Source organism: Monodon monoceros, unplaced genomic scaffold (assembly GCF_005190385.1).
Source record: "Monodon monoceros isolate NGI ecotype Baffin Bay Population unplaced genomic scaffold, NGI_Narwhal_1 Super_Scaffold_4, whole genome shotgun sequence".
In the NCBI taxonomy this organism is placed as follows: Eukaryota; Metazoa; Chordata; class Mammalia; order Artiodactyla; family Monodontidae; genus Monodon; species Monodon monoceros.
In genome coordinates this window covers 8,248,901-8,258,945 of record NW_021703781.1, presented here as the reverse complement: position 1 = coordinate 8,258,945, position 10,045 = coordinate 8,248,901, and the positions used below count along the sequence as shown (strand labels likewise).

The window sequence follows — 10,045 nt, the reverse complement described above, 5'->3', positions numbered from 1 at the left end:
TAAATGTCAGTGGAGATTAATTTGATATCCTATTGTTAGACTGCAAATTCAATGAAATTGTAAATTGCTGAATAGCTAAGATACTTAAAAAGATGTAAGCAGAAGGGACTTGAAATTTCAATGATTAAAAGAATAGGTTACTCATGCAAAGATACTACTAAAACTTCAATGGATCATGATTCTGAAGAGATACAACAGTTTTCTTATTTATTAGAATTTCTATTTATAATTTATATTTATATGAATTCAGTACATAGTTACCTTTTCATTACAAATAGCTACCCAGGGAAGAAGGGAGGTGTCTGAGCTCTGGGTGAGCTGGGCATCAACTTGCCCTGAGTGGGGAACGCATGCCTCAGCTGGGCCTGGGGGCAACCCGCGGAGCGGCTGGTCCAGTCATGGAAAACTACTGGAAGTCACAACCAAAGAAATTCTGTGATTACTACAAGTGCTGGAGAGTGGACAATAGGCCTAGCATTGAATTTCATGCAAGAGGAAAGAATCATAAGGAAAATGTGGCAAAGAGGATCAGTGAGATTAAACAGAAAAGCCTGGATAAGGCAAAGGAAGAAGAAAAGGCATCAAAGGAGTTTGCTGCAATGGAGGCAGCTGCCCTGAAAGCATACCAAGAGCATGTGAAAAGGCTTGGCTTAGAGTCAGAAATTTCAAAGCCAAGCATATCACCAGTAACCAGCACTATCCCACCCACCTCTGCATCAAATCAGCAGCAAGAAAAGGGGCCCTGCAAGGGGCAGATGGGTAGAAGGCATAACCTCTGAGGGTTACCATTACTATTATGATCTTATCACAGGAGCATCTCAGTGGAAGAAACCTGAAGGATTTCAAGGAAACTTAAAAAAGACGAAAGTGAAGACTGTTTGGGTAAAAGGTTTAAGCAAAGATGGTTATACCTATTATTATAATACAGAAACAGGGCAATCCAAATGGGAAAAACCTGATGATTTCATTCCACACTCTGGCGATCTGCTTTTTAGTAAAGTCAATGAGAAGTCACTTGGCACCCTAGAAGAGTCCAAATCATCAGATTCACATAGTGATTCTGATGGGGAACAGGAAGCAGACAAAGGGGGAAAAAAGGAGAAGTCTCTACAGAAACACAAAAGCTAAAAATAAAGTTTAAGGAAAAAAATAAATAGTGATAAAGGAACTGAAGCAGAAACACAGAAAGAAAAAAATACCCAAGGTAAGAATTCATTGGGTCCAAATGAAGAAAAACCCAAAGCTCATGAAAAATCAAACCCATATGGAGAAAGGCAAGAAATTAAATAAGTTGAGTCCCATGAGGAGGTAGATCTGGAACCTTCAAGCACTGAAAATGAATATGTACCAACGTCAGAGGCTGATGCTGGTGGGGAACCCAAAGTGGTTTTTAAAGAAAAAACAGACACTTTTCTTGGAGTTGTGGCAGATGGAGTGGCTCCAGTCTTCAAAAAGAGAAGAATTCAAAATGGAAAATCTAGAAATTTAAGGCAACAAGGTGATGATCAATAACTGTAAAAAAAAGCTTTTTGTACCGGCTTTTTGGACAGAATGGAGACTATACATCCTATAAGCTCCTCTGTGTTTGTTTTACAGTACTTAAATGCTAAAAGTTTAGACTTATTCTAAATGTATTTTATGTGAATTTAAAATAAATCTTTTTTTTATGTGGAAATAAACCCCAAATAGCTAGGGAATTAAGTCAATCAGTAAATAGTGCATAGTCAATTAACTGAACTTTTATGGGTAAAAGAAATCAGTTCTCCAGGGACTCCATAAAACGTTTGAATGCAGAATAGCTGGGTGCTGAATCCTCTTCCCTGAGCTGTTGCCATCACCACCATGTCAGGCTTCAGTCAAATACAGAGAGTGCACTAAGGAAGTGGAGATTTGTGGCCACCTGCAGGAGAAATCATCCCTGGGCCGCAGAAACCCTGGAGGAACCAACATCAACAACCAAAACTAGCAGCTACCCTTTCACTTTTTTAAAAAATATGAACAATCGTTATACAACCCTGGGCACATGAGGAAAATAGCTGCCAGAAATGATAATTTCATACTCTAAAATGAGAGAAAATCCAAAGAAAACAGAGCTACTGAAAAAATAAGAGAGAATTTTAAAAGTATCTAATTAGTATTCTCAGATCCAAGAGAACTGCAGTGGTAAAAACAAGAGCAAGTTACAAAGACAGAAAGGCAATGTCGCTGCAAGAAGAGTTCTTGGAAGTCAAAAGTATGATTGAGAAATGTCATAACTCAATAGTAATTCAAGAATGAAATGTATATTTCTAGAAACTAAATTTGTGAAGATCAACTGTATTAAAACTATGGGAAAGTGAAAAGATAAAATATAGAGAGAATAGATAAAATATGTGCTTGTCCAATCTAGGCAAGCCAACAACCATTAAACAGCATATAGAAAGAAAAAAGAATGGGAATGAATAAGCAAGCAAGCTATATATGACAAACTTCCAGAGCTGAGGAAAACATTTTGGGAACACACACACAAAATCCTGTTAGAAATTTTGAATTCTTAAGATAAAACTGAAATGCTACAAGCGTCCAGATACACATATACATACACACACACACAAAAACAGCACCAAGATGAACAAAAACAGCAAACAAACAAAAACCAAGGTTAGGAAAGGAAACACAGTGGCTCCATCACATAGGCATGATCCATCAGCAACTCCATTTCCAGCCTCTCTTCCTTCTCAAGAGAATGGGGGGCAGGGCTGAAAAGTCCAAGCTTCTAATCAGGGCTTGGTCCTTCTGGTGACCAGCCCTCATCCAGGACCATCCAGGAGCCCACCCAGAGTCACCTCGTTAGAAGTAATTCTATCACCCAGGAAATTACAAGAGGTTTAGAAGCCCTGTGTCAGGAACTGGGGCCAAAGACCAAATATGCGAACAAAAGATGCTCCTAGTACTCTTGTCACTTAGGAAAGTTTAGTTGCTTTGTGCCAGAAATGGAATGAAGATCAAATACGTATACATTTCGTATTATAAAGCAAAACATCACAGAATCTCTGTTAGGGGCCAAGCTTTGTGTTTCTCTACCTTCAAGAAGCTCTCCTTCCACTAAGGCAGACAGGAAAACCAATGCAAAGCACAGCCAATGAGGACACACTGTGAGGAAGCTCTCTTTCCATGTGGTATAAGGAAGCCACTTTTTAAGGGATCCTAACCCAGCCAAAGGGATGTGTGTGGGGAGGGCACTATTGCTAAGGGTTAGTCTTAAGCGCTAGTATGGCTTAACCAACTCACAGGAAAGGAGAAAGCTTTGCAGGCAGATTAGAAAACAGGAGGCAAAAACAATGCATTGTGTAGGAGGGAAGAAGTAGGCCTACAAGCTTAACGGTTGTCAGAATGTTTACAAAATGAGTCATTACATAGACAGAAATGAAGACAAAGAGGTGCGTTGGGCCCAGATCACAGACGGCCTTATAAGCCTGTAGTAAATAATTTGAAGCGTATTCTGCAGGGCATTGCTTTTCAATCTTTTGAAGTAGAATAACCCTTTATTCAAATAATATCTACCTGGAGATCTAATATATAAAAAGATGAAAACACAGCATCTTATTAGCATAATTATACAAGCTACAGTTGGTGACATCAGTTTATAGTCAGGCATTAAGTGCAATGAGGCCAATCCAATAAACCCCCAAAGTCTCACCCTTAGCATGTAATTTATTTCTAAATTTAATTTTAGTTGTATATTAGCCAAAAAAAGTCTTAAATCATAGAGATAAAAGTTTGCAAACAGTCATTCAACAACTTTTATTAGACAGAAGTGGCAAAAGAAGCATTATTCTGGGATCTGAATGGAAAACAAGACAGCTTGAACACTAGCAAACTTGAAGCACAGGTAATAAGCTGACCAGGGGTCAGTCATTCAGGTTAGCCCCCAGGACAGGGCAAGGATTTGGTAGCCTTTCAACAATAACCTTTAAATACTTGCTTAACATTTATTAATGGCAGTGGCGGGGCATTAGGAAGTTGGTTTTCATTCAGGAAATAATGTGTTTCTTTGTATCCGAAATTTTTTATTAGCAAGTAAGAAAATCCAAATCTAGGTATTTAAGCAAAAGGAAGAAATTACTGGAAGGTATGGGCATTCCCAGAATTGACAAGAGGGTGGAAAACCCAGCCTAGAAAACGTACAGAAACAAAGACAAACCTTAAAGTTCCAAAATAAGGAAAAAGGGCAACTCTACCTTCAGCAGGAACACTCTGCCCAGGATGCATTCATTCACTGCAGGACACCCCTCTCCCCACTGCGGGACATGGCAGCATCTGTTGTGGGTGATTCCCAACCCACCCCAGGCACGAATGCATTTTTAGCTGAGCTCAGGTCCTGAGCCCATTCCTGGCTCTCAGAGGATGGAGAGGAGGAGGCTGTTTCCCCTGAGCTTCTGTAGTAGGAGGGTAAGCAATGGTGGCCGACAGGGAATGAGACTGTGCCCAGGGTTTAGAAGGTAGATGTCAGTCAATCATGGAGGAAAGAGATCCCAGAGGATTTCCCTTGAAACTCAGAAGCGAATGGGAATATTACGTATTCTATGAATAGCAGGGTCTTTCTTTCCACAATATCCTAGGGAATTCACCAGACATCAGAGAGAAGTAGTTGATTGGTAACCTGAGAAGTTTGGCATTTAGGTGACCTTTTCTCTGGCCACAATGGAAAAATGCCTGAGGTTGGTGCAAAGGAAGAGAAACAGCTAACTTCCTGGGACACTGTTACTCTGACTACATACCAGCTATTACCAAGAGGGACTGAGTTTCAGAAGGACTTGGTCCTCGAAACTTCAGTATACTCTGTAAGACCCTTGAACCTTTCTAGAGATGGCAATTTGGTGGATAAGTAATCAAAGCACGGAATAGAGTTCAGATGTTGAATAAAAATCTTAATTTCAAACATTTACTGTGGGCCAGGCAATAGTCATATCACTTTACACATTCAAGTCATTGTATCTTCATATCAACCCAAAGAATAGTTACAGTTGACCTTGAACAAGGAGGGGTTTAATCCAAGCATAATTTATAGTCAGCCCACTGTAACAGAGGTTCCTCCACATACACGAATTAACCAAGTGTATGTAGTACATACAGTACTACACACATAGTACTTACCATTGAAAAATATCCACGTGTAAGTGCATCTCTGCACTTCAAACCTGCATTATTCAAGGATTGACTGTACTAGTATTACCCCTATTTTATGCATGAGGGGTCGAGAAAAAGTGAGATTAAATAACGGAATCATACAGTAAATAAAGAGCAGAACCAGGTTTCAAATCCAGACAGCCTGCCTCCTGAGTCTCTGTTTGTAGCCTATAAGCTACATTTCTCCTGAGGATCTATGGACTAAAGTTGATACCAACTACATTTGATGAAAAATAAAGAATTTGTGTACATCGAAAATAACGTCTGGAATTATTTTTCAGGTTGTTCATCACTCCCTACTAGATAACACTGGTTGCTCATATTCATCAAGAACAGGGACTAATAATTCTCAAAGTTTTCTTTAAAATATAATTAAGGTTTTTCTGCCATTTATGTGAAAACACATTTCCTACTATCCTATTATTCTTATCTTCTCTTTGATATTCTTTTGTAATTTTCCAATTCAAACATTTTCCTAAAATATATTAAAAAATTTAAAATTTTAGAGGTAATAAATCACTTGTTCCCATGAAAATAAATATTATTTTCCCCAAATAAATAAATATCAAAATAAGGACTAGTGGGCAACAGATTACTTAGGTTAGAGCTCATGGTTACTGGGACAGTCAACTTCAGGGGAGTCTTGGCAGGAATTTCATTTGATTGGTAGTAAGGTCGCCTTATGTGGTTTGTAATACTTCAATACAGTTTGATATATAAAATAAAATAACCCATGAAAACTCCCATTTAAGTATGAATTGACCAGTGATTGCCTCCCATCCTTTGTCCAGCCCTTGTTCTGATATTGGACAATATTTCTTTCTATTTGGAGGATCAGGCAGCATCCCACATATTCCTTAGGTCCCATACCCCAAGATCACCTCCATATTACACAAATGGATTTTTTGGATCCCACTTATTTATTTTAGGGGGCTGGTGTTCAGGTTGAGTTTTACTCTGTATCTCAGAGGTGGCTAGTTAACAACTCCAGTTTTAGTTATGGAATAAAAGCCTATTATTCAGAAATTCACAATCCAAATATAGCTACTGTCTTTATCCACTATGAGGATGTGTTAATTAGCATACCAGATCTTAACATTTTCCCAGATATGTCATTAACTAGAAATTTTTAAGATTCCACCCTTTCAAGAATCCATTGATCCTAGTGTCCTACACATTATGGATCAGAGCCCTGGACTTAGGATTCAGAAGTAGAAGTATCTGTAGCAAATTAATTAGAGAAGTAGTTCCTCTCCCTAATCTAAACTTTAGCTGAATTTTGCTGCTATAATGCTGTCACGTCTGCCTTGAGTGAATGTTTTATGTAAAGTGTAAGGATACAGAGCAGGGACTTCAAGTCTTCAGAAGTGATAGTACAACTTTTTGTAATTTCTTGCTAACAGATGGTTTTACATGTGGCAGTCCAAGACTCACTTTCATTTTATTGATAAGACTTTCTATGGTGGGGCACAGTTTGAGGATTAGTAACCTATAGACCTCAGCTACCTCTAAAAATTAAAGAATGCTCCCTATCCACAAAAAAGAACTGATAATTCAGAATATTTGATCAGTTATGACAATTTGCAGCAGGACTTGATTGGGTCATGAACTGAGCCTTGCAGTTGTAAAATATTTAAGATAAGTCAGTATCAGTGAAAACTGTAGGGTTTTGTTGTTGTTGTTACTGATTTACCTTGTTTTGTATTAGAGCACTAAATACTTTGGAGGAAGAAGAACACATTTACATTTTGCTGATGATGGAAAGGGTCTCTCATAGAAATCCAAGTGTACTGGCATCACAGAGCTCCTATTCTTACTAGGGAAGTTTTAGTGTCCCTTAATATGCAGGCATCATGAAAAGCTATGTGGTAGCCTGACCCTTAATCCTACACCAACTTCAAGGGGTTAAAAATAAATTTTATTACAACACTTTGATCTTTTAAAAGGTACAGAACATTAAAACTATTTTAAACTAAAATTGTCATTGAGCAATTGCAGACTCCCTAAAGCACCTGCATGCAACAACAGTTTGAAAACTGCTAGTGTAGGTGAAGGGAAATTACCAGAGAATTTTAAGGAAGGGAATAATACTAACAGATTTACACTTGAAAGATATGTCTAGTATCTGTGGGAAGAGCAAATTTGACCGAAAAAGACAAAACACAAAGCCCCATTAAGAAGGAATTAGAGGGGCTTCCCTGGTGGCGCATTGGTTGAGAGTCCGCCTGCTGATGCAGGGGACACGGGTTCGTGCCCCGGTCCGGGAAGATCCCACATGCCACGGAGCGGCTAGGCCCGTGAGCCATGGCCACTGAGCCTGCATGTCCGGAGCCTGTGCTCCGCAACGGGAGAGGCCACAATAGTGAGAGGCCCACGTACCGCAAAAAAAAAAAGAAGGAATTAGAATGAGAGTAATGGTGATAGGAATGGAGATAAGCTGGATTGAAAATTTATTTAGAAAGTAAAACTGCAAGGATTTAAGTCATTCTACTATCTTTTAGTCTCATTTGTAGTCTTTCCTAAAAGCCATTAGATTAACTGATGTTTCTATTGACCCTGGCTGCATGGTAATGTTAAGAAACATAGACTTCTGTTTAAATCCCAGATGCGGGACTTATTAACTCTGTGTTGTTGAGCAAATTAGCTAACCTCTTGATCTTCCATTTCCTCATCTGTAAAATGGGAATAATAATTTCTACCTCACAGTTTTAATAGTGAGAAAAAGGAAAAAGTAAATGCCCATGTTAAAGTATTAGAACAGTGCCTACGCAAACAAACAATAAAAGATAATTTCTTTCTCAAGAAAAGAACAGTTTAACTAGGACTACACAATAAAAGGAAAATGGTGTGTTAATAGTCTGCATGCAAATATAAAATAAGGGTGTAGGAATGAAGCAATATCTTCACATGGAAGCCAAGCTATTTAAGAGAGAGGAAGTGAAATGAGTAAGACAATGTTATTCTTGTTTTGTTTTGCTTGATTCAATCTATTTTTCCAAGTGGAATTGTGTGTATAGCAGAAAAGTTCTCCTGCCAAGATAAAACAAAATGGTGAAAGGAGAGAAGATAAAGATGAATTACATGTGCCAACAGGCAATCCTTCACAAATTTGGAAAAAAGAATGATACCCTCTCCAGCAAGTTAGCTTGGCCTCATTAGATAGAAAAGTAAAGGTGAGGACATTGGATGAGATATACAATGACTTGCACTGACCAAAAGCCAAAGGTGGGTGGCCAAGTGCAGCTGTTTCACCATATGAGTTCCCTCACGGCTTAAGAGATGCAGCTCTCTGGGTGCAAGGGTAAAATCCCTTCCATGAGAAGCCAGGAAAAGTTTTTCTCTGGTCTTCCTAATCAGTGTTGAGAATGAAATTGTTAGGGGAACCACTGACTGAAACCACCTGCCCTGGCTAGGCACCATAGTAACCACCTGCATGAGTTACCTGACAATAAGAGGTCCTGGTAAGGAACGCAGAACTAACAAGATACTACCAACTGCAGGAATTTGGGGAAGGTCAAAAAGAGAGAGAAGACACCAGTCCACATGTCCTACCAAACTCCCAGAATCCTTCTCACTGGAATCCATCTTGGCTGAGCAGTTGCGTGTGCCACCAGGAAGGACCCTGCATCAGACTGATTGGCCAGAGACAACCTGGAAACTAACCCCATCACCATAAAACCTGCGACTGCGAGCCAGGTGGCAGATCAATTCCCCTGGGTTCCCTTACTCTGCTGCTCTCTGCCCAGGCACCCCTTCCCAATAAAGTCTTTTGCTTTGTCAGCACGTGTGTCTCCTCGGACAATTCATTTCCAACTGTTAGACAAGAGCCCACTCTTGGGCCCTGGAAGGGGTCCCCCTTCCTGCAACAAAATGAATTATCAATATGGCAAAGCCAGAACTTTTTTACATGTCTTGTGGACATTTAATTCCCAGTCACGATTCGGAGGCTGGATTTTGAGCAGAGAAGATGTAAGTCTGCACATGAAATCAACTTTTGCCTCTATTCAAAACATATCTGCTTGATACTACAAACTGATTCCACTAAACTACATGAAACCACTATAAATATTCTAGCACCCTTCTTTTGTTTACAATCACAGGCAGCCAGTTACCCCTAAGGAACAAATACTCTTTTTTTTTTTTTTTTACCATTTTATTACCTTAATTTTTTGTCATCAAGTATCATTTTTGTCACATAATTATTAGAAGGATAAATTGTGCTGACCTTGGAATATCACCAAAAAGCAGAAAATCTGGGTTTGATTTTTTTTCTGACACAGGTAGTAAGTTTTCATCACTTTTCTTTTTAGTTCATCTTAGTCCTGGACTCCTATAAAAATGGTTTATTGAGAAATTCAATAAAATGCCACTGAGACCGAATGGCACTGAGCCTTCATATTATCTTTAAAACTTATTCGCAACTGTTTTTGTATTTGAATATTATCATTAGAATAATTAGAATCTAATCTAAAAACCAACACAACCAACTGTTCCCATTTCTTAATCTTACACCCAGGCACAATCATAGTGTGCCTGCCCCTACACCAGGAGTTCCTCTGGATGCCTTCAAACACAAGTTGCCATGTAAGCAAATACATTTGCCACTCCAGCCCTAGGCTAAATCCTCTGTGCATGGTCCCAAGCTTGGGTATTTCTTTAGTTTGGCTGAGACAGCTGTAAATGTCTGATCAAGGATTTTGCTTCACTAAAACACAAAGAAATCCATGCATAAATGGTCATTTTCCCATTAAGACTAGAGTCTACACTCCCAAGGTAGACCTAAATTGTAGTTTCATTCTTTCACAACTTCATTCAAAAATACTTACAGATAGCCTAAAATGTGACAAGCACTCTGCCAGGTGCAGTGGACAAAAAA

At 39.0% G+C, this 10,045-nt stretch overlaps 1 pseudogene; it reads left to right on the top strand.

The window, feature by feature from the left end:
* The first annotated feature begins 398 nt into the window (after positions 1–398).
* Positions 399–1,512, top strand: LOC114908453 (annotated as a pseudogene).
* Positions 1,513–10,045: the final 8,533 nt, after the last annotated feature.